Below are 25,753 nucleotides of genomic sequence, written 5' to 3'. Positions count from 1 at the left end.
AAGAGGCACCTAAGTTCCCGCGAGGGACGCGGACGGGCGAGTACGCGAGTGCTTCTTTGTCAGTCTAAAGAGTGCTTCTTTGTCAGTCTAAAGAGTGCTTCTTTGTCAGTCTAAATGTATTGTCACCCCGGGGCCCTTGTAATTACCGCCGTAACCCTTTCTGTCGGGCTAGCCAAGGAAGTTGGAACCGCTGCGAAAGATTTTTGTTAGTTCTTGTTTTTCTTTCATGGGTCGGATGTTTTATTGGAATTAAGTGTTTTCTCGGCTGATCAGAATTAATTGTTCCATCCTTTGTTTCTCTCTCCTCCTTTCTCAGCTCCCTGCGGCTTTCCTTCCTGCCCCCTGGCCAGCGGCCCCCCCCCTTCTCCTCTCCTTTTCCTCAGAATTATAATACGGGCCAAACGCAGAGCACCCCTCTCTCCCTCCTCCTCGCCAATTTCAGGGACGTAAAAGCTAGAGGACACAGCTTAAGCCTAGACATTCACAAAAGGAAGTTAATTACCTATTGCCGCTCTGAATGGCCCACCTTTGGGGTTAATTGGCCTACAGAGGGAACCTTCTGCCTCCCTGTAGTCCTTAAAGTAAAATCAAAAATTTTCCTACCAGGGAAAGAAGGTCACTCGGATCAGATTCCCTATATTCTGGTGTGGCAAGATTTAGTAGAAAACCCCCCTCCTTGGATGGCCTCTTCCTTAATAGCAGAGTCATGCCAAATCCTGGCGGCTAAATCCATCAACCCTCCCAAGCCGCCAACTCGAGCTGCACCCCCTGTTCTCCCCGACAGCCAAGATTTACCTTTCCTTGACCCTCCCCCTTATCAGGTTCCTCCTCGCACTCCGCAAGCTGCCCTTATCCCTGCTGCGCCGGCAGAGCCTCCCATAGCCCAGCCCATAGGAGAACTGGAGAATAGAGAGGCTCAACCCGCGCCCATGCTTAGTGGGGGCGAAGTCCAAGGGCCGGCTGGACATACCCGTAGGCGGGCCCCACGTGAGCCAGGACTCCGCCTTCCTGACTCCACCGTAGCTTTACCCTTACGGGAAATAGGGCCTCCCGATGATACGGGGAATCCCCGACTTCAATACTGGCCCTTCTCTACTAGTGACCTATATAACTGGAAAACCCAGAATGCCCAATTTTCTGACAACCCTAAAGATTTAATAAGTCTCTTAGACAGCGTTATGTTTACTCACCAACCCACCTGGGATGATTGTCAGCAGCTCCTCCGAATCCTGTTCACTACCGAGGAGCGAGAAAGAATTCAATTGGAAGCAAGAAAGCTGGTTCCTGGGGATGACGGCCAACCCACTGCTAACCTTGATCTCATTAACGCAGCTTTTCCCTTGACCCGACCCCCACAGGATGGCTGGGACTACAACACGGCAGAAGGTAGGGGACGGCTGCGCATTTATCGCCAGACTCTAATGGCGGGTCTCCGGGCTGCTGCACGCAAGCCCACTAATTTGGCAAAAGTGTATTCAATAATACAAGGTAAGACAGAGAGCCCTGCCGCTTATTTAGAAAGATTAATGGAAACCTTCAGACAGTATACCCCCATGAACCCCGAGGCCCCCGAAAATCAAGCTGCTGTTGTAATGGCCTTTGTAAATCAAGCAGCCATTGATATTAAAAAGAAACTCCAGAAGCTAGAGGACCTGGAGGGAAAACAGATTCAGGACTTACTCCGCATTGCCCAGCGTGTCTATAATAATAGAGAGACTCCAGAGGACAGGCAACTTAAAGCCACCGAGAAAATGACCAAAGTCCTGGCTACTGTTGTCCAAAAGCCCCTGGATAAACACAAGCCCCTAGATAAGGACCAATGCGCCTATTGCAAAGAAAAAGGCCACTGGGCCCGAGAATGCCCTAAAAAGAAAAAGCCACATTATGGTCAAAAACCGTGGCAGCCAAAAACCACACCCGCCCTCTTCACTCAAGATGCAGAATAGGGGGGACGGGGTTCGGATCCCCTCCCCGAACCTAGGGTAACGCTACAAGTGGAGGGGAACCCAGTTCAATTCTTAGTCGACACAGGGGCACAACATTCGGTCTTGATCAGACCCCATGGAAAAATCTCTGAAAAATCTTCCTGGGTCCAAGGGGCTACTGGAATAAGAAAATATCCCTGGACCACCCAGAGAACTGTGGACCTAGGAAATGGAAAGGTCACCCATTCCTTCCTAGTCATCCCTGACAGCCCGTGCCCCTTATTAGGAAGAGACTTACTCACTAAAATGGGGGCCCAGATTCATTTTACACCAGGGGGCCCCCAAGTGACTGGCCCGCACAACCAACCCATTACCATACTTACTCTAAGATTAGAAGATGAATATCGACTCCATCAAGGGCCACCCTCACAAAGTCAAAACATAGAGCCCTGGCTCCAGCAGTTTCCAGAAGCATGGGCTGAAACCGGGGGTATGGGGTTGGCTAAACATCGCCCAGCTCTATTCATAGAGCTGAAGCCGGGGGCAGATCCAGTCCGGGTCCGACAATACCCGATGTCAATGGAGGCCAAAAAGGGCATCACACCACATATCCGTCGCCTCCTAGACTTAGGCATCTTGCGTCCCTGCCATTCAGCCTGGAACACCCCCCTGCTGCCCGTACGAAAATCTAACAGTGCAGACTACCGTCCGGTACAAGACCTGAGAGAAGTTAACCGCCGAGTCATGGACATACACCCAACAGTACCCAACCCCTATACCCTCCTAAGTGCCCTCAGTCCAGAAAAACAATGGTATACGGTCCTTGATTTAAAAGATGCTTTTTTCAGCCTGCCTCTGGCCCCCAAAAGCCAAGAGCTCTTCGCCTTCGAGTGGTCAGACCCTGAGAGAGGCATAAATGGGCAACTCACCTGGACCCGGCTCCCCCAAGGATTTAAAAACTCACCCACCTTGTTCGATGAGGCACTCCACGAGGATCTGGGTGAGTACCGGAATCAAAACCCCGAAGTGACTCTCTTGCAGTACGTTGACGATCTTTTAATCGCCGCTGAGACTGCCGAAGCTTGCTTGCAAGGCACCAAAAATCTCCTCCGGACACTTGGTGCCCTGGGGTACCGGGCTTCAGCAAAGAAAGCCCAAATTTGCAGATCCGAGGTAACCTACTTGGGGTATCTGTTAAGGGAAGGCCAACGATGGCTCACTGATGCACGGAAGGAAACCGTTCTCCGCATCCCCCGACCCACGACCCGAAGGCAGGTAAGAGAGTTCCTGGGATCGGCCGGGTTCTGCCGCTTGTGGATACCTCGGTTCGCCGAGATGGCCAAGCCTCTTTACTTGGTCACCCGAGAACAGGCGCCCTTTGAGTGGACAGAGGAAACTGAGCAGGCTTTTCAGCAAATTAAACTCGCCCTGTTGTCGGCACCAGCCTTAGGGCTCCCCGATGTCTCCAAACCTTTTCATCTCTTCGTAGATGAAAATAAAGGGGTAGCCAAAGCAGTGCTGACGCAACTCCTTGGCCCATGGCCCAGGCCTGTTGCCTATCTTTCAAAAAGACTGGACCCAGTAGCGGCTGGCTGGCCCCCTTGCCTCCGTATGATAGCTGCTACAGCTCTAATGGTAAAGGATGCTGATAAGTTAACTATGGGACAAGAGTTACATATCACAACCCCTCATGCCATCGAGGGAGTCCTCAAACAACCTCCTGACCGATGGATTAGTAATGCCTGACTGGTTCACTACCAGGGACTATTATTAAATCCCCTCAGAATCATTTATGCTCCCACCAGAACACTAAACCCTGCCTCCCTGTTACCAGACCCGGACTTAGATACCCCTCTCCATGACTGCGCTGAGATATTGGCACAGGTTCATGGAGTTCGGGAAGATTTACAGGATCATCCACTGCCAGACGCCGAAGTTACCTGGTTCACTGACGGCAGCAGCTTTATACATCAAGGTCAAAGGTACGCGGGGGCAGCAGTCACAACTGAAACTGAGACTGTTTGGGCAGAGCCTTTGCCAGCTGGCACCTCTGCCCAACGGGCTGAACTTGTGGCCTTAACCAAGGCACTGACTTTGGGAAAAGACAAGAGACTAAACGTGTACACCGATAGCAGATATGCTTTTGCTACGGCCCACATACATGGAGGTATATACAGAGAGAGGGGACTGTTAACTGCAGAAGGGAAAACCATCAAAAACAAAGAAGAAATATTGGCTCTTTTAAAGGCACTCTGGCTGCCTAAACGACTAGCCATCATACATTGCCCAGGCCACCAAAAACCGATCACACCGGTGGCCAGAGGAAATAATCTGGCTGACCAGGTGGCCCGAGAGGTGGCCTTACAGGTGGACTGTACTTTAATGACCACCCTACCAGACCCCGGTCCAGCTAGTTTACCAGAAAGTCCCACCTACACTAAAAAAGACCTAGACTGGATCCAAAAATTGCCTATGACTCAGTGCCTTAACGGATGGTGGAGAGCAGCAGACTGTAGCATAATCCTCCCAGAGGAAATGGGAAATAAAGTTTTATCCAAGATGCACCGAGCCACTCATATGGGCACGAGAAAAATGCAAGACTTAATAAGACATGCTAGGATCACCATCAAAGACTCTAGGACAAAAATCAAACAGATAGTTACTAGCTGTAAATCTTGCCAACTAACTAACGCCACCAACCACGGGAAAAACCCTGGCTCAAGAACTCGCGGAACCAGGCCGGGAGCCTATTGGGAAGTAGACTTCACCGAGGTAAAGCCTGGAAAATATGGATACAAATATCTGCTAGTGTTTATAGATACCTTTTCAGGATGGACAGAGGCCTTCCCCACCAAGCATGAGACTGCGCAGATAGTAGCAAAGAAAATGTTGGAAGACATCATGCCCAGGTACGGATTCCCTACCCTAATAGGATCAGACAATGGACCAGCATTCATTTCAAAGGTAATACAAGGGATAGCGCAGTTTATTGGGGCCGATTGGAAACTACATTGTGCATATAGACCCCAAAGTTCAGGACAGGTAGAAAGAATGAATAGAACCCTAAAAGAGACCCTAACCAAATTGACCATGGAGACTGGCGCTAACTGGGTAGTCTTACTCCCCTACGCTCTGTTCAGGGTGCGGAACTCCCCTTACAAACTTGGATTAACCCCCTTTGAAATCATGTATGGAGTGCCCCCCCCTATAATTCCCAACCTACAGTCTAATGTGTTAACTGAATTTGATGATCATGAACTTCTTATTTCCCTGAGGGAACTACAGCACACCCACCAGGAAGTTTGGCCCAGATTGAGAGCCATTTATGAGAACGGGCCCCCTCCTGAGCCGCATCACTACCGACCCGGAGATTGGGTATATGTGCGGAGACACCAGCAAGAGACCCTCCAACCACGGTGGAAGGGACCCTACATTGTGATCCTAACCACACCCACTGCTCTCAAAGTCGACGGGATTGCTACCTGGATCCATTACACCCACGCCCGACCAGCTGATACCTTTGCGGTTCAAAAAGACTTCGTGCCGGAAGCCAACACCGCCTGGACGGTTGACCAGAGTAAGACCCATCCTTTAAAATTGGCTCTGCGTCGAAAACCTGACCCCGAAAACCGGCTGAGACCAAAGGCCTGGGTGTCCCATACCAAGACTGTTGCTGCAGCTCCGGACCCACAATGATCGGAGGAACACTCATTAGCGTGCTCCTGCTCACCTCCTACGGACTGATAAGTATTGCGAGCAACCCCCATATACCCTATACTTTAACTTGGGAGATTTCTAATCTAGAAACTCAGGAAGTCTATAATACTACCACAATAGACGATACTCCCCTAAATGCCTGGTGGCCTGATCTATATTTTAACCTAGAGGACGTAGCCGTAACTATGGGGGTACTTCCCCCCAACGGAAGCCGCCAGCGTCCTAATCCGTCATGGACCGGAACCCCAGAAAATGAAAAAAAGCGCATAAGATCTGGTGGGTTTTATGCATGTCCCGGGTTCAGAACAGGAGCAATGAAAAAAACCTGTGGAGGAGTCGAATCCCTCTACTGTAAGGCTTGGAGCTGTGTCACTATCAATGATGGAAGCTGGAAATGGGAGGTAAAACCCCATTATATTGACATGAAATTTGCCAGCCCCTGTCCCAAGCAGATCCGCGCCTGTAACCTTATTCGTATCAAATTCCTAGAGGACGGAAAAAAGGAGACGAGATGGATTACGGGGCTAAATTGGGGAATTCACCTGTATCGGGGACCGCCTTACTTTGCAACTGTTATTCAGATAAAACTAAAGGTACAACCCAAGGTTCCACCAGTGTTAGTAGGACCGAATCCAGTAATAGGGGCCACCAGTGAGCCTACTACTACTCCAGGGCCCACTAGTAAGCCTACTGACACCACGGGCATGGGTACTAGTTCTTCGACCACTCAGGTGACCCCGAAAAAACCCCAAAAAATTCAAATCCCATTCAAAGATGACCCCTTATGGGTAATGATAAATACTACTTATAAGGCCTTAAACCATACTAAACCCAATGAAACAGAAGCTTGTTGGCTGTGCTATTCCACAAAACCTCCATTTTACGAGTCAGTAGCAATAACAGGGAATTATAGCACTGCAAACAACTCAGACGCTTGCAGTTGGGGACAGAGAAGACCCGGCCTCACACTACCAGTGCTTACGGGAAATGGGACATGTATAGGAACAGTGCCAACAAAATATAGCCACTTATGCATAAGTAACAGGAATATATTCAATACTTCAGAGAACTGGATTATTCCACCAAATAACTCATGGTGGCTTTGTTCTCATGCGGGATTAACCCCTTGCCTCTATAAGGACATGTTCAATCAGTCGGAATTCTGTGTAATGGTAATTGTGTTCCCAAAAATCATATACCACACAGCTGAGTATGTAGACCAGATGTGGATAGCACCCAAAAGAGTGACTAAAAGAGAACTCATTACTGCAGGGGCTCTAACTCTGGCCACCATATTTGGACTCGGGGCCATCGGAACCGGGACAGGGATCTCGGCCTTAACTATACAAAACAAGGGATTTAGTATACTTAGAGAAGCGGTTGACAAAGATATAGAAAGAATAGAAACTGCCATCACTTCGCTTGAAAAGTCCCTAACCTCCCTCTCGGAAGTAGTTTTACAAAACAGGAGAGGATTAGACCTGCTGTTCCTACAGCAGGGTGGTCTCTGTGCAGCACTAGGAGAAGAATGTTGTTTCTATGCTGACCACACAGGAATAGTAAGAGATTCTATGGCCAAGGTCCGAGAAGGGCTAAATAAACGGAAAAAGGAAAGAGAACAAGAGGCTGGATGGTTTGAATCCTGGTTCAGTGCGTCCCCATGGTTAACTACCCTGCTCTCCGCCTTACTCGGGCCTCTGGCCATCCTACTTCTCGCTCTCACATTCGGCCCCTGCATCATAAACAAAATTATTAATTTTGTCCAAGACAGGTTCAATGCTGTACAATTAATGGTCTTACGAACTCAGTACCAACCGCTCGAGACATTACAAATAGAAAACTGAAGATCCAAGATTGGCTCTTTAGGCACAAGAAAAAGGGGGGAATGAAAGGAACAATCCAAATGACAGCCCTACCTTAGTTTAAAGCTAGGTTCTCTTTTCTGCTTATTATGGATCTTTGATAAGAAATACAATTGCTGAGAAGTCTGTTTTGCTTGCTGTTTGCTATGAGCATTGTGAGACCTTTCCTGAATGTAACCCGCTGTGTAGTAGAATGGGTTGTAAACCTTCCTAAATGTAATGGAATGAGTGGTTGTACATAAACTAACCGGCGTTTCTCGCTTCTGTAAACCTGCTTGCTTAGCACATTCCTCACCTATCCCCTTCCCCTTTTTTCTCTCCCACCACAAGTAACGGACAAAGCCTTCCCGCCAAAGGACAGACAAAGGACGCCCAATCAGAAAACCACAAATGTCCGTACTTTAAAATCGACTAATCAGGCCCCTCATAATTTGAAACCTCACCTATGCTGTTTGTCCCTGTCTATAAAAACCCTATACCAACTCTGATCGAGGCCTCTTTGCGTCACCGGCAACGAGTGTGCAGAGGTCCAGGTTCGAACCTGCAATAAACGCCCCTTGCCGCTTGGCTTTGACTCACGACTCTGGTGGTCTTTTGTGGGAGGTTTTAGAACATCGGGCATTACAAAAGTTCAATAAGAAATAATTGTTGGGGTCTATAATCGATCAAGAAGGCTTGCTGACAGTAATACTGGCATCTCATTAGTAAAGGCTAGGGATGCTGCTAAACATCCTACCATGCACAAGACAGAATTATCCATCTCCAAATGTCATTAGTGTCAAGGTGGAAAAATCCCCACTTGAGATTCTTTCTCTTACAGTCCTAATCTTTTGAATCTATCACTCTGCTCTGATTGTTTCAGTTAAAGTAACAAACCACAAGAGACTCTTGATAGAGAAAAAACTGAGGGCTGATGGGGGAGATGGGCGGGAGATGGCTGGATGGATGATGGGTATTAAGGAGGGCACTTATGGTAATGAGCACGGGGTGTTGTATGTAAGTAATGAGTCACTGAATTCTACTCTTGAAATCAGCATTGCATTGTATGTTAATGAACTAAATTTAAATAAAATTAAAAAAAGAAAAAAGTATTTGAACTTTTGAGGTTTTTTTTTTAAATAAAAAGAGCAAATCATGGTGCATAATTAACATGAAAGGAAATTTTATTAGTAAGAAATATAGTCTCATTTATGAAATTCTCCCATGGATTTATTAATATAAAGGAGAGGATCAATACCAACCACCTTCCCCCAAGAAATACCTTCTTTCATGGATCTCTATTCACACAAATTTTTAGTGAAACTAAGTTAAGGAGGGGACTGATCTCTCTTTGTTAAGCTCTTTTTGTATTTGTTACTGGTGACACACACTGTCAGAGAAAATTTGAAGAGTAGAGAGAGGCTCAAAATGACTAAATGTCTGAAAATCCCCTTGCTTAAAAATCTTTTCCAAACTACCTCTAATTGAGAAGTGTAGTCTGATTAGCAAGCTCTTCTTGGAAATGCAGATGGTCCTGAGAATGAATGAATGTTATTCTCTGTTAGTAGGAATCTCCATAGTCAGAAAGAGGCCTCAAGGGCTCAAGAGTTTTGTTTGGAAATAAGGAAATTCAGAGGTGGTGCCTACAGGGGTGAGGCTGTTTGAGAATGTGACTCTCTGGCGGGCCGGAAAGAGAAGGCAACGGATTGAGGGTGATGGGAAGAGGGAGAATAAAAGAATACTTGGGTCTTTGTGTTTCTGCTTTTGGGAATCATCCAGTGGTGTATGAGTGCCTTAGGAAAGACAAAGAGGAAGAAACCCTGAAATTTCCAGTTTAGACATCCCTTCTCCATAGCAGATTTTTTTTCTAGTTGTTTCCACCAAATGTTCCGGACAAGAAAAGGTATGAAACGTACTGTGAATTCTTTCTTTACTTTTTTTTTCTTTTTATTAGTAGATTTTCATTTTCAGAGGGCCCTAGAAAATGTTATCCAGGAATGCAGGAGGTTTATGTTTGAATTTATGTAACAATCAAAGGTGACTTACCTGTCTTTCTGTTAGTTTAGTGAGTCACCTGACTTCCTTCAGCTTATGGCTCATTATCCTCAGCTCATGGGGGTGGGGATACTGTTTCCAACTCAAGGGTTCACCTGTGAATATAAATTATTCTTTAAATATAATATTAATATTAATGATTTTACATATTGTGTATAATGTATTTATAATTATTAATAATTGTATTGTAATTATAACAATTATAATTATAGCATAATTATGTAATTATACTATAAATATATGTATATACATATACACACACATATATACATATATACATATATGTGTGTACATATATGTATATATACATGTATACACATATATGTGTACATGTGTGTGTGTATGTATATATATGTTTTAACATGTGAAATTCTGATCAGAACAAGGTCAAGTGGGCATTGTTTTGATTGCCTGGGACAGATCTACCGGTCCTCAGCTGGTAGGATGAGCTGGCTTCCCCTTTCAGCAGTGGATTTACTTTTGAATGCCTCTCCTTTTTGAAACTTACATTAAGGTGTCAGTGACCTATGGGCTTTCAAAGTTTCCTTTCTATGGCATTTAGAGTCTGTTTACTAGCAGGCAAAATTAAAATAAATTAAGCATGAGTTAAATTTGTCGAATTTCAGATATTAAGAATGAACAGTTGAGGGGTACCTGAGTGGCTCAGTTGGTTAAGCATTCAACTTCGGCTCAGATCATGATCTTGAGGTTCATGAGTTTGAGCTCCATGTAGGGCTCTGTGCTGACAGCTCAGAGCCTGGATTCTGCGTCTTCCTCTCTCTCTCTGCCCCTCCCCCACTCATGCTCTACCTCTCTTTCTCTCAAAAATAAATAAAAACATATAAAAAATTTAAAAAAAAAGAATGGATAGTTGAGCTATAAGGTGCTTTCTAAGGCTCCTATTACTGACCTTTTGTTCCTAAATTTAGCTAACCAGTGAGTCTTTTCCCTTTTCATTCCAGAGACTTCTACCTCTGTATTCCATAGAAAATACAGGTCTACTATACCTTATCTGAAACCTTAGAGCCTGATGTTTTTCAGAATTCATTTTTTTGAAAGAGATAATACAATCAACAGGTGGAACACAGAGGATTTTTAAGGCAGTGAAACTACTCTGCGTGGTCATTTCATGGTGGATACCTGTCGTTATGTATTTGTCCAAACTAAGAATGTACAACGCCAAGAGTAAACGCTCATAAAACTACAGACGTTGGTAACAATGATGTGTCAGTGCAGGTTCATTGATTGTACCACTCTGGTGCTGGATGTTGATAACGGGAAACTATAAATGTGTGGAGTTAGGGAATATATGGAAAATCTCTACCTCCTACTCAATTTTGCCATGAACCTAAAGCTGCTCTAAAAAATAAAGTCTATTTTTTTAAAAAAGGTAATACAGTATAATAGCCATATCTATTATAACATCACTAGTAGAGTCTGAAGCAATACCCAGGGATCAAAGTAATATTTACAGTGAAAATTATGCTCATTTATGCTAAGTGGGATAAACATAGTATCTAAATAGTATATAAATAGCCTCAAGTCAATTCAGGTCAGATTTTGCCTCCAAATGAGTTTGCATCAAACTTGCAAAAAAGAAAAATAGTAATAATCGTTTTTCTGAGATCTTTGGATTCTGAAATTATGGATAAGAAAATTCTCCACTACTCTACCCTATTTATATTGGCCTCAGATAATCAGCCAGTCCTTAATAGCAGCTGCCCTTGTCTGGTGACAAGGCTTGTAACTGCCATCTTGGGAAAGTTATTCCATGTTCTGGTTCCCCTGTGCCAGTGTCCTCCATGGCCCGGGCCCCTGGAGAATTCAGAGCTGCAGGTGGTGGCCAGGTGACAGTAGGTGTAACAGGAGAGGATGACCTTCTCCTACCTAGGCCCTCTCTCTTATAAATCATCATAAAGCTGCCACTGGATTTCAGAGACAGCAGTTCACTGTTGTTCTTCCTCGGTCTCTGCTCTCAGAAAAGGGCAGCTTTATCCACACATTTTTTGGCAAATAAATGTGCTTTGCTCTTGGGCAATCTTGAACTTTTCAAAAAGACAAAAATCACAGTTGAGTTTTTGCTGATCAGCAAATAACTCAGAAATTAAAACGCCAACTTTTTGTATTTTTATATTCTTACTTCCAAGTCCTCATCTATTTCTTTTGAAAGTGGATACCTACAAGTGTTCCTTCTTTTATGAAGCTTGTTCCACCAAGAGCAAGTTTTTAAAATGTAAACATACCTGAGGAGTATGCTACTCACATAAATCCCTCAGTGATTTTTTTTAAATAACAAGTCTCAATTTAACATTTATGTCCATTGTAGCAGAAAAATTTTAGACTGGAAATTCAGGGGCAGGTCTGATTTCTAGTCCAATTTCTGCTGGTAACTACCCATTTCACTTGGGACAGTTCCCTCTGATTCCTCATTCATAAAATGGGGATGTCGAATGTAAGACCATCTCAAAAGTTTATGTCCATAAACTTTTTCAGATGGGCTTCAGAATGTCTGTGAAACCACTGTTAAGCAAAAATGTGTGTGTGTGTGTGTGTGTGTGTGTGTTCGCGCGTGTGCATGCATGCTTGTACATAGGAGCTTTGGATGAAAGCAGCATAGCTTTCATGAAATTATAAAAAGGATGCATTCATTTTGCCTTTAAAGTTTTATGATTTGATAAGTATAAATTTTCATGTATAAGATTGGCTTAAATCAGGTTATATTTGCAAATATATAGCAGCCTCAGGTGGACATTAGGTGGACATATTGAGTCAGTAGGGCTCCAGAAAGAAACAGGTGGCATACTCTGGAATGTGTAACAAGGAACTATTTACAAACGTGTAGGTAGAGTTGAGGAAAGTAAAAAAAGTAACGCAGCACCCAGGGACTAGTAATAGGTAAGGAGGAGTTGTTACCTGAAGAGGCAATGGGAGAAAGCTGTTACTAAAATCCCAAGGAGAAAGTCATGACCTTGAAAGGAGTGGTGAATTTTGGCCCGGGGTTGCAGCTATTCTTACGTGACGTCTAGAAAGAGAACTGGGAAAATAAATGCTTCAACCATCATCTCCTCTATCCCTTGGATTTCTCTCTATTGCTCTGCAATAGCCAAATTCAAATGTAAGACCGAGGCAAAGGAATCCGCTGATGTAGGTCAGCATCCTCAGATAGAGGAGAATGGATCCAGACAGGCAAAATGAGGCTACCCAATCAAGCAATGCAGAGTAGATTAGGTGGAAGCAGCTGAATCGGTCTTATCCTGTAATGCCCGAAGTTCCTAAACCTCCCACAAAAGACCACCAGAGTCGTGAGTCAAAGCCAAGCGGCAAGGGGCGTTTATTGCAGGTTCGAACCTGGACCTCTGCGCACTCGTTGCCGGTGACGCTAAGAGGCCTCGATCAGAGTTGGTATAGGGTTTTTATAGACAGGGACAAACAGCATAGGTGAGGTTTCAAATTATGAGGGGCCTGATTAGTCGATTTTAAAGTACGGACATTTGTGGTTTTCTGATTGGGCGTCCTTTGTCTGTCCTTTGGCGGGAAGGCTTTGTCCGTTACTTGTGGTGGGAGGGAAAAAAAGGGGGAAGGGGATAGGTGAGGAATGTGCTAAGCAAGCAGGTTTACAGAAGCGAGAAACGCCGGTTAGTTTATGTACAACCACTCATTCCATTACATATCAGACTACATTTAGGAAGGTTTACAACCCATTCTACTACACAGCGGGTTACATTCAGGAAAGGTCTCACAATGCTCATAGCAAACAGCAAGCAAAACAGACTTCTCAGCAATTGTATTTCTTATCAAAGATCCATAATAAGCAGAAAAGAGAACCTAGCTTTAAACTAAGGTAGGGCTGTCATTTGGATTGTTCCTTTCAATCCCTGCTCTGTGACCCAGACCTTCCATGTGGTTCTGTTTCTTCAACTGTCATCTAAGGTGATAACATGAATGTACCCTGGAGAATTGTTTTCAGAAATGACCAATAAAAATGAATATTAAACACGGTGCAGATATAAAGTGCCATATGGATGCTCAACATTTGTGGTTATAGGTTTTAAATTCCATAGGAGGCATGCCAAAAGGAGAGGTGGCATGTGCACTGGTCTGAATGGCCCTGCGGCTCCATCTGGGACTGGGCCAGCTGTGGAGAAGGACACACTGGCAGCTTTATGGACATTTCTGCAGGGTGAGATCTGTCCTTTATATAGTTCAGTCAATGCATAATATGGCTATGGGATACTAGAACAACTAGTGGATTCGATGACAATATCAATAAAATACTGGTCAAGTCAGCCATTTACATCTCCCAATTTAAAAACTTCCGGTTTTAACCAATTGTGTGTAGTACTGGTGATTGGCAAGCCAAAATACAGATTCCTAGGCCATGGGTCTGGAGATTCTGACTCTGCTCATGGGGCATAGATCCTGGTAGCTCTACAACAAGCTTCCCCTGGTGATTTTTATGACTGGGTTGGTTGGGGGACACATTACGCAAATGTGGGAGGCCTTACTATGTCCATTCATTCCTTTGTCACAAAAAGGAATGATTGGGAAAAAAGAAGGGAGAGGTGGGGGGTTTATTTATTCTTTATTAAGGTAGCTGGGCTTCCTAATCCAGACTATTGGCAGAAGTCAGTAGATGTTTTGTATTATCTGGAGGTGCTAAAAGCCTGCTCAAAAATGCCTCCCTCACTTCTCACCCCCCCAAATCTCACATCACTCATCCTTTTGCATTAGCCATTAAAGCTTCATGTTCAAATGCAATCATTATCTATGAGCCAACATGGCAGATTGGAAAGGTCATTGAACTGGGAGTCAGAAAACCTGGTACTGTGATTTATTTCTCACCTCTTATTATCTGTCTCTAAGACTTTTGGAGCCTTAGGTTGCTTCTTTATGAAAAGGGAACAGATGAGATTAGTGGCTTTCTGGAATATTTACTTATTAGTGGAAATCTTTTGTCAAACTAAAGCTTGCAAAAGGTCATGATATGTCAAATAAGCAAAAATTGAGTCATTTTAATGAGAAAGAGGGCAGAGAACTTAGAAAGAAGCCTGTTCTCCTTTTCTCTTGCCCCCTCACTGTTTCCATTGTCATGTTTCCCAAGAACCCTAGGATTCTACCACCCACATTTAGAAAATTACTGGAAAAATGGAATCTAGACTTTCTTCATGTCTAAAAAATTGTATTCCAGTTGGATTCATATTAAACTATTAATAACAATTATATTTTGAGCCATCAATTCAAAGAAGTTTCTCAGAAAACTTAATCATCTAAAAATATCCACAGAAACTAGAACATTTAATAAATATATTACGATGAAGCACAGAAAGTAGGAAAGGAGGGCCAGGCTCTAAAGAGAAGGACCTGAGCAAGGAGCAGGGTAGAAGAGGCTGAGACCTTCTGCAAAGTGTAAAATATGAAGGCTGAGACATTCTGCAAAGGGTAAAATATGAAAGCTGTGGCCTCTTTGTCAAGGGAAGGAATTCTAAGGGGAAATGGGAATAAATAACATGATAATAACAATACCATAAATTATATAGTTTTATGGATTCCTAAAATATTCACATTCTTTTCCCTTTTATGTTCTAGTAAATCCTTAATACAAGTAAGGCTGGTTGAACCCCTCCAATCTCCATATTAGGGTTTCTCAGTCTTGGTACAATAGAAATGTTGGTTTAGATAATTTTCTTTGTTGTAGGGACTGTCCTGTTCATTGTAGAATGTTTAGCAGCATCCCTAGTCTCTACCCACTAGACACCGGTAGTAACTTCTCTTCTCAGTTGTGACAACCAAGAATGTCTTCAAACATTGTACTCCACTCCCAGGTGAGAACCATTGGTCTACATGAAATAACTGAGATGGAGAGAAACTATGAGGCTGGACTGCAGTGACACAGCTGTTGAGTTAGGACCTTTGTTCCCATCCCAGTTCTTTACCTGTGCAGTGCTATTTGAAAAGGACCATTTCTTTTCTCTATATTTTACTTAATTTTATATCTGATCCTGGCAATAATTTTATCTCCCTACATTCCACACCTTTTTCAAGAAATATGCTTCTAACACATGTTTTTTTCTAAAAAGAGAAAGTCCTGAGAGTCGGGGGCAAATTTAGGAAAAGGAGAGAATGAGGCAGCACTCCTTGCTTGAAGGAATATCTGCTTTAGAATCGAGCCCAAGGCTTTTAGGAGATGTTGGTCTTAACAGTAGATGTGTTTATAAGAGACATCCTTGGTCCATTATTAATTCAGCTGTCTATAAGACGTGATGCTTTCTGTATGTTCCCTCTTCAACATTTTCTGTTGAATCTTTAATAGCCATTTAGAAAAATTAGCCATTAGTTTCAAAAAGCTCATCAGGCTAATGAATTTCTATACTCAGAAACTGATATCATGGTCTATAATTTTAAGCCTTGATTGGACTGGTATTAGAAAAGGAATTTATTGCTTTGAAGAGTTAAAGAATCAATGCACTCAGAATAATGTGTTGGGTAACCATGCCAACACAACTTATATACAAGGCTGGAGGGCAAAGTGGTTTTAAAATAATTGACAGAAAGATAATTAAGTCTAGTTGTGACAAGACATAAGATAAATGATGATTCACTTGAAGCCCTCTGGTATTTCTTTAGCTGGAGAAAAAATAAGGCTAGCATAGCAAACATGAAATCTAATAAATGATCCTCTAAACAAGGTTTCCAGAGTACTTCCCTAACAGAATTTTCCCTTATTTTGTGTTTCCCCTTTCACATTTGGGCTTATTCCATTTAATCTCTTCTCAGAGACTGCAAGGAACTCATTTGTTTCCTGTTTAGGAGTACAAAATGGATAAACATGCAGGGAAGTCATGGCAATTAGGGTCATATGTGATCAAGTCGTGATGATGGTTGAGTTCTTTGTTGGTAGACCTTCTTCCTGTTTAGCACCACTCTCCTTTCTCAATCTTTTTGTATTTAACGTAGTCTTCCCTTGCTATCAAATATTCCCAACAACAAAAAAATCTCCAGAATGCTTTCCTAGACTGCACGCTATGCCAACAGTTCAAACTGAGGTATTCTTATCTCTGAGAGTGCACGAAAACTCTCTTAGAGGTACTCTGGCATGAATAATATTAAGTGAATCAATTTCCAGAATTTCAGTTTCCATATGATTTGCCCAAAGTATCTGCAATTGAGATGTCAATCAATTCTTCTCCACATTCCGTCTTACTTTTCCACTTTCATCTCACCTGTCCAGAATCTTACCATGGTTCATTGCCCAAAGATACTTAAAAAAAAAAAGTACAAAATAAAGTGATAATTTAACCCTCCCCCCTTAATCTAATCTCTACTTCCACTCACATCATTAAGAAAAGCATTTCCGATTCTATTTTTGGCTTAAAAAGTATGTATCATTTATTTGTTTTGAATAATTGTATACTAACAATAATTATAATAAAACTCAATCCAGATGAAATTTTTTATAACATCACAGAGCCTCCGGTCACAGGAAAAAAAGATATATATATAGTTGTTGTTGCAAAGAAACATGATATTGTAGGTGCCCCAAACACTTTCAAGTATAAATAGTATATTAGAACAGAATTTTGTGGAAGAAGTAAAATGAAAATATGATTTAAAAAAAATGTTTATTTATTTATTTTGAGAGAGAGAGAGAGCAAGAAGAGAGTGGGAGAGAGCCAGAGGGAGAGGGCCAGAGGGAGAGAAAGAGAGAATCCCAAGCAGGCTCCATACTGTCAGCACAGAGCCTGACACAGGGCTCCATCTCATCGACAGTGAGATATGACTTGAGCTGAAATCAGGGGTCAGACGCTTAACTGACTGAACCACCCAGGCACCCCCAAAAATATGATTTTGAAATGTACAAATAAAATATAAAATTGTTCCTGCATTTATTTAAAATGGTTGATGGTGAATATCAAGTTCCTGCATTTATTTAAAATGGTTGATGGTGAGTATCAAGTTACTATGCTATTTCCATTCTATTGAATACATTTAGAGAAGTGATACAAAGACTTCAAAGCCTTAATACTTAGAATATGCTGGAAGTTACATTCTCAAGACGATGTATAGGAGCAAAATGTTTCAAGCTTATTACTGTATGCCATGAACCACTTCTCCTTTCAAAGCCTGCCTGCCTTGTGACCTCCTACTATATCTGATAGATACAACTGTTGGGGCGCCTGGGTGGCGCAGTCGGTTAAGCGTCCGACTTCAGCCAGGTCACGATCTCGCGGTCCATGAGTTCGAGCCCCGCGTCGGGCTCTGGGCTGATGGCTCAGAGCCTGGAGCCTGTTTCTGATTCTGTGTCTCCCTCTCTCTCTGCCCCTCCCCCGTTCATGCTCTGTCTCTCTCTGTCCCAAAAATAAATAAACGTTGATAGATACAACTGTTTTCTTAATTAATGTCAACTAAAATATTAATTATAGGTGAAATGTAACATACATTTGCCTTATAATAGTGCTTTAACTTGAACCTTTGAAATCTTATAACACTTTTGTCACTGGTAGGAAGGGTGGGCATTTTGTTTTTCTTCATGTCATGTATAATTAGCTCACTACACTGTCAATCCTTGAAATGTCCTATGAAGGATCAAATAACTCTTCAGAAAATGTGTCGACCCTAATTTTTATTTTTAATTTTAGATGCCGATGTTTTAACTTTACAGTATTACATTTGTTTTAATTTTTAGAATTTCCCATATCTGTAGGCTGTATTAATTGACTGAATTAAGGTAAAAAGACATCCTACGATACTGTGTTTTCTGTTTCTTCAGTTCTTGAGGGAACTCTGCAATTAATAGAACTTCTACAGCAGAGTAAAGACAGTGGGAGATTATGAATTAACATATTTTTGGGAAATGTATATTGAATTTCAGTTGTCCTAAATGTGTCCAGGTAACTTGGAAGACATTGATCCTATCCAAACATAACTAGTGGTTCTAAGTCATTTCTTAACTGTAGCTAGGGCTTTGTTTATTTAATGATGCATTCAAGTACCTGATATAATGAACATGGCAATAAACATTTTTCTTCTATCTTTTCAAGATATTTTTATTTCTGTATAGAAAGGAATAGAAGAAAAGAATGTCTATAATTATACGTGCAGCAATACATTTTCCCTCTTCTCTTTAATCCATGTCCCTGAACAATTAAGACGGTTACTGTCTTTAAATCACATGTCTCTATGACTTCTCTAAACATTTACTCTTGGATATACAGATGCTCCCCAGCTTAAAACAATTAAACTTACGAATTTTTGACTTCACAATGGTGCAAAAGTGGTGTACGTTCAGTAGAACCCATACTTTGAAATTTGGATGAGGGTCTTTTTCTGAACTAGGGATATGTGGGAGGGTCCTCTCCTGTGATGCGAGGCAGAGGCAGTGGCTGCAAAACCCAGTTAGCCACGAGCATGAGGGTAAAAACCTGGTAAACTAACAACCATCTGTACCCACACACCATCCCATTTTTCACTTTCAGTGCAGTAGTCAATACATTACATGAGATAGTCAATGCTTTATTTTAAAACAGGCTTTGTGTTAGGTGATTGTGCCCAACAGTAGGTTAATGTAAGTGCTCTGAGCTGTTTAAGGTAGACTAAGGTATGATGTTTGGTAGGTTAGGTATACTGACTGCATTTTCAACTTACAGTATTTCAACTTATGATGAGTTTATTGGAGCATAACACCATTGTAAGTCAAGGAAGATCTGTCTACGAAATATGGAATTGAGGACTTATACAAATAACCCAGTAGACACTGAGCTACTTGGACAAAGGCAACGTCTTACAAATCTTTGTATTCCTTGTGCTTCACTCATTAACAATTTCATAGTAGGCAATAAATAAAGTTGTGTTCAATTTCCTAAAGCAGTATTTTCACTTCCAGGACCAGTTTTAATATACTGAATGCATGTCTACCAATGTATGAACTACCCAAATAATTGATAAAAAAAACTATCAGAACCATTCATATAATTGCTCTAGGATCCATTTCCAGTTTTCCTATATAGCCTCACCTCTAAGTTCAAGATTATTGCAAATACAATTTATAGCTTCTTAAAACAAAATACTTAGTGACACGTATACAGTTCAGCTGCCTAAATAAATTCTATTTATCCAAGCTGGCAAATAATTCACAGCCAAGGACAATGGAAAACAATCAAGGTTTTAATCCTTAATATTCTCCCTGGACCATTTATTTATTTATTTATTTAAAATTAACATTTATTTCTTTTCCAGAGACAGAGTGCGAGTGGGGGGAGGGGCAGAGAGAGAGGGAGACACAGAATCCGAAGCAGGCTCCAGGCTCCGAGCTGACAGCACAGAGCCCAACGCGGGGCTCGAACTCACGGATGGTGAGATCATGACCTGAGCTGAAGTCGGATGCTTAATGGACTGAACCACCCAGGTGCCTCTCCATGGACCATTTAAAATGAGGCTGTAGTTCCCAGAAAGATTGAAGCAATTATATATATATTTATATAATTATAAATATATAATTTAAATATATAATTATATATAATGCAATAATGGTGACATATAATTATTATAATATATACTCCATATAGAGAGAGGGAAATATCTTCTATTTGTCTAAGTATAAGTCTGTAATATATACGATATATATATATACACACACACATATATAGAGAGAGAGAGAGAGGGAGAGGGAGAGATCTTCTATTTGTCTAAGTCCTGCTTGTTCCTAGTAAGGAAAACCACTATCTACTCTGAGCAAATCTAAACTGAGATGGTTGGAAGAGGGGAAGAAGCATTGTAGAACGCCTGCTACTGAGAAGAGAGCTCTTGTTTGCACCTGCTTATTTTTTTAAGAAGACCTTTGTTTGTCAAAACATATTTTCTTGAGTTGTCATAAGGTATACTGTATAATGGTTTTGGTCCCAGGTTCAATCTGTAAACAGTATGCTCACAGCTGGCAAAGCTGTTACATTTTGCTTCTGGCTTGTAGTTTTCATTTTATTCAAGAATAACATCAGCTCAGAGCTGGCACTGGGGCACACACTTGAGAAACTTGGTACACTTGAATCCATAAACCTATAATCTGAACTTGCAAACTAGATGTGCTGAGTTCTGAGTTTTGCTCTGCACCCGTGTCCCCAGCCCTGAGGGTGTGTGTGTGTGTGTGTGTGCACACACACTTATTCTCTCAAACGGCCATATGGGCCGAGTTAGCTATTACAACTTAATGGTAGTCAATAACACAATAAAATCTGAGTTTGATTTATGTTCTCCTTACTTAAAGAAAGCACACCGTGTTCTGTATAATACTTACGTTGTAAATAATAACTGCAACCACGACAAAAAAATCCTCTATAAGGAAGTTCTCATTTATTGTCTGGGAGCAAAATGAAAGGTCTGGAAGACAAGAATTTCAGTCCTCAAGAACTGGGATCTGGAAGCTCAAAGCCATTTTTGAGGATCCAAGATGAACCGATGTCCTAAAAAGAATGGGGTTGTGAGTTAGTTCTCAAATGATACCAAAAGTCAGGCCCAGAAGTGAAGAAACTCTCCTCGGTGGTGTCATAAAAGGTGCTGCTAAACACCATCACCCTGTGGGTTTTGCAGAAAATCTCAGACTGCCTTTTTAGAGGGCATGCACATCTGTCAGCCTCACATGTCACACTTCCTAAACTGCAAAACGGCAAAGGGGCTGAGCTCAGTCTAATACGAAGACATTAGCAGGGCTAGCTGAGTACCAGATATCCAAGCTTTTTCTGATTCTATTCAAACTAGAAAGAAAAAGAACAAATAAATATCATTTAGCAAACACCCACAAGTATGTGGCATTTTACCTCTGCTGCAGGGACTGTAAACAAGTTTGCTGCATCTCTGACCTCACAGTTTATTGTTCAGATGCAGAGAAGAGATGTGCATACATGAAATGGTAGCAGAAATATATGCACACATAAAGTAAAAAAGATGAAAAAGGCCAGAGAATGTGTTATTAAATTCTAGACCACATACAACAAATTCCGAGAGTAGGCATTGCAGGGCAGAGAGATCAACGAGGGCACCACGATGATGGAAAATGTCATGGGTCTTGAGCAAAGTCTGTAAACATACACAGCGTATAACAGGCAAAATGAAGAAAGCAGGACTCTCTGGTTGGGAAAAAAGAGCCAGGGGCTGGTATGTTTGAGGTTTGGTAATGAGACACTGCTGACCTTAGCAGAGTGTACTTGAAATGTTCTTTCTTTTTCTGTTTAAGTTTCACAACTTTCCCTTGGCAGGACACAGCAGGATTTAAGGGGATGTGGATGCCTGGACAATGAAACCAAAGATGGAAGTAAGTTTAATGTGGAGTAGGCATCCTGATAAACTGAATGTCCTCCAGAAACAATGGTAGTTACCACCTACTGTTTACTGTGCACCAGTTATATTTCTAAGTGTTTTACATGTATTAACTCCTTCAATTTCTCAATAAATCTATATGATAAATCCTCCCATTTTATGTTTTACAGATAGGGGAACTCAGGCACAGAGAATTTAAGCAACTTGCCCAGAGGCAAACTGGGTGAAACTAGAACTCTGGATAGACTCCCTTTCAGCCACAACCTTTGCACTCTAAATCAGCTCCCAAAAAGACCCTGGAAAATCTCACATGGGCCTCACAAAACTGTCTTATAATATCATCTTATAATATCATCTTATAATACCTTTGTACCCAAATCATTGAAGATAATTTTTTAAATTCTTTTTAATATTTATTTATTTTTGAGAGAGAGAGAGACAGCGTGTGAGCAGGGGAGGAGCAGAGACAGAGGGAGACACAGAATCTGAAGCAGGCTCCAGGCCCTGAGCTGTCAGCACAGAGTCTGACTTGGGGCTTGAACTCACGCACTGTGAGATCATGACCTGAGCTGAAGTCAGATGTTTAACTGACTGAGCCACCCAGGCGCTCCTATTTCTTTTTATTTCTTAATGCAGCTACTAGAAAAATTTTTTATAAATTTTTTTAAGTTTATTTATTAATTTGAGAGAACGAGTGAGCAGGGGAGGGGCAGAGAGAGAGGGAGAGAGACGAAATCCCAAGCAGGCTCCATGCTGTCAGCAGGAAGCCTAATGCAGGGCTCAAACCCACAAACTGTGAGATCATGACCTGAGCTGAAGTTGGACACTCAACCGACTGAGCCACCCAGGTGCCCCACATTAAAGATAATTTTTTTAAAAAATGTATACTAATATATACGTGAGGCCGACAGTTTGCTCACCTAAATCAGATGGGTATATGTCTGTTATATTCTTCCCTTCTCAGTACACATCATATCCTGAAAGAGTGATTTGTAATCCTTGTGTAACAATGATAATGTTATGATGAAGGAGTCCATGCCAGTGCTTAAGGTGGGAAGACTTATAAAATCACAGTGCCTACAATTAAATCTTGCCCCATTCCTCCCATTTAACTTTCTGTGTAACCTTGCACAAATTACATAACTTTTCTGTGCTTCAGGGCTTTTTTTTAATTTAGTAAATGATGTAATATAACCTATTTGATAGAGGTGTTAGGAATATATTTATAAAGGAGTTGGATAGGCGTGGCACCAATGGTAGTCACCACCACCACCACCACCACCAATAACAAGGACAAACGATAATAATGAATGTTAGCTACTATTATTTTGTATTTTTATTAGAAAGCTGCTGCCAAAATTATCTCATAAACAGAATTGACTCCTCTCGAGATTTAGACTATATAACAAACACTTTTAAGCAAAAGTTGAGATCTGAAGACATAGCTGTAAATGGGACCACAACCAAAAAAAAAAAAAAAAAATTGCTAAGCTGCAGGACCCCTGGGTGGCTCAGTTGGTTAAGCGTCTGATTTCGACCCAGGTTATGTTCTCATGGTTTGTGAGTTTGAGCCCCATATCAGGCTCTCTGCTGTCAGTGAGGATCTGCTCAGTGAGGACCCTCTGTCTCCCTCTCTCTCTGCCACTCCCTGCTTACACACTCTCTCTCTTGAAAATAAACAAACATGAAAAGTATATAAAAGTGAAGGAATTTGTTTTTTGGTATGAGTAAGATATAAGAGAGAAGATGTGAAGCTATTAATAAAGTGAGATGAAGGGCCCTAAGAAATTTTCTTATTTGATTCAGAAAGAAGCCAAACAAAACAATAAAAACAATCAAATCAATCCATCAGGTATTTGCATTCTTCATGACAGCTGCTCTGGTTTCTTCAACAGATGAATGCTGTCATAAAAAAAAAAAAAAAAGGAGGGGCTCCTGGGTGGCTCAGATGGTTAAACATCTGACTTCAACTTAGGTCATGATCTCATGGTTCAAGCCCGCATTGGGCTCTGTGCTGACAGCTCAGAGCCTGGAGCCTGCTTCAGATTCTTTGTCTCCTCTCTCTGCCCCTCCCTGCTCATGCTCATGCTCATGCTCATGCTCTGTCTCTCTCTCTCAAAAATAAATGAACAACAACAACAACAACAAAAAACTTAAAAAAAAGGTTTTTTTAAAAGAGGGGAGTTGGAGCTACGTTAAAAAGAGACTTGAGAGTATGGAACTATTAATATGATGGCTGAAGACTAAATTATAATCGCTCCATATAATTTCAATAAAGCCATATTCCATGACTACATTGTAACTAAGAGAAGAGAATACTGGGACATTAAATTCACATGTTGGAAGAAAGGAAAATAACACAACTTAAAACTGGGAAAAGAAAGGAAAGAGGAAAAGGGAAAGCATAAGAAACTCAGTGATTGCTGGATGGGTGGTGCAAGAGGATAAAAATACCATTTAATTGCTAACAAATGGAGTAATACAGGACTAAATAAGAAAAAAAGGTGAGTAGGAACGTTATATACAGTGACTAGTAAAATATTATTTAAACAAACATATATATGTTTTAAGATACCAAGCAAAATTTTTAAAAACAAAGAAAAAAACCTGTAGTGAAAAAAACTAACAAATATAATGCACTCAAAATATCCAAAATAAAATAATATAATAGAGATAAGGCTAAATGTACGAATTCTATCAATACAAATGGGCTTAATTCACTTAATTAAATGATAAGATTTTTAGAAAACTCCCCAAAGCTCAATTCATTGCAATCTACATGAGGGATACCTAACACACATTCGTTCAGAAAGATTAAAAATTTTATAAATTCACCTTTACAGGGGTTGTATATCTTTGCATTCTTACTATCAAGGTATGAAAGTCTCTTTTTTCACATCTGCTCCAAAAAGTATATTGTCAAACTTATACATTTTAATCTTCATTTCTTTTATCATAAGGGAAATTGGACATTTTAAAATATGTTTAAGTAGAGAGGGAGAAAAATGAGAAATGTTTTATATATTCAAAACTTGAATAAATTCAAACAGGAGGAAGCAGAACACATAACTTAAAAGAAACAAAAATAATAAAACTATATATAAATTTCATAACATAATCACAGAGGAAAAAATAATTTGAGTTACCTTTAACTCTAATAGTAGTTTCTTACTGGGATATATTCTAAGGGGAAAAGTTGAACTCACTAGTTTCATTGCTACTGGTTTTATTTGTCTAGTTAATTTGAAACCATTTTATAAATACTTTAGCGTAAAAATGTAAACATGATTATGTTATCAGGATCCAAAAATTTGGGGACAAAATATTTGGAAGAAGATAAAAGTGATTAGAAATTTTAATATGAATTTGTAATTTTTAACATATGTTTCCTAGGTCTGCCCTCTGAAATGGCCTATGAAAGAATGACACTCCAGTAGTGATGACCACATCTAATTCCTACCAGAAGGAACTAGGACTTCTTGGAGAAATAGGCAATCGTCAGTCTGGAGCAGGTGAGCCTAGGATCTCTCATTTCAAAACAACATTGAAAGCACTCAAAGACTGAACTTGCTGGGATTCCCACTAGCCAAATTTGTGATAATTCGAATATCAAAAAGAATAATGACTCTAATTGATTGTAAAGCATTGAGCAAATTCAAATCTATGAACCCAATAATGCTAATCAAAAGAATAAAACTCATTTACCACCCTTGGAGTTAAATCTTCCACTGAATCTTTACTGTGAAAATTGCTAATTAAAGGGAAGGAATGAATCATTTACTTTGTCTTTTTGGCGAGGAAAGATATTTCAGCTCAAATTGATAATACAAAGCTCTTTTTTTTTTTGTACAGAAAAAAAAGACAGTTAATAAATACAGAAGAAAGAAGGGAATTAGAAATCAACATTTA

The 25,753-nt window shown here is 41.1% G+C and overlaps 1 long non-coding RNA gene across 1 annotated transcript in view; it reads left to right on the top strand.

Annotated features, from left to right (window-relative positions):
- LOC123587721 overlaps positions 1–25,356 on the top strand; it is a 341,324-nt gene extending 315,968 nt beyond the window's left edge. The window contains exons 2-3 of the long non-coding RNA XR_006707476.1: positions 21,784–21,839; positions 25,238–25,356. This is a non-coding gene — a long non-coding RNA (uncharacterized LOC123587721). The remainder of the gene's footprint in view (positions 1–21,783; positions 21,840–25,237) is intronic.
- Positions 25,357–25,753: the final 397 nt, after the last annotated feature.

This window comes from Leopardus geoffroyi, chromosome D3, assembly GCF_018350155.1.
Source record: "Leopardus geoffroyi isolate Oge1 chromosome D3, O.geoffroyi_Oge1_pat1.0, whole genome shotgun sequence".
Lineage (NCBI taxonomy): Eukaryota > Metazoa > Chordata > Mammalia > Carnivora > Felidae > Leopardus > Leopardus geoffroyi.
This window is presented reverse-complemented; position numbering and strand designations above follow the sequence as displayed.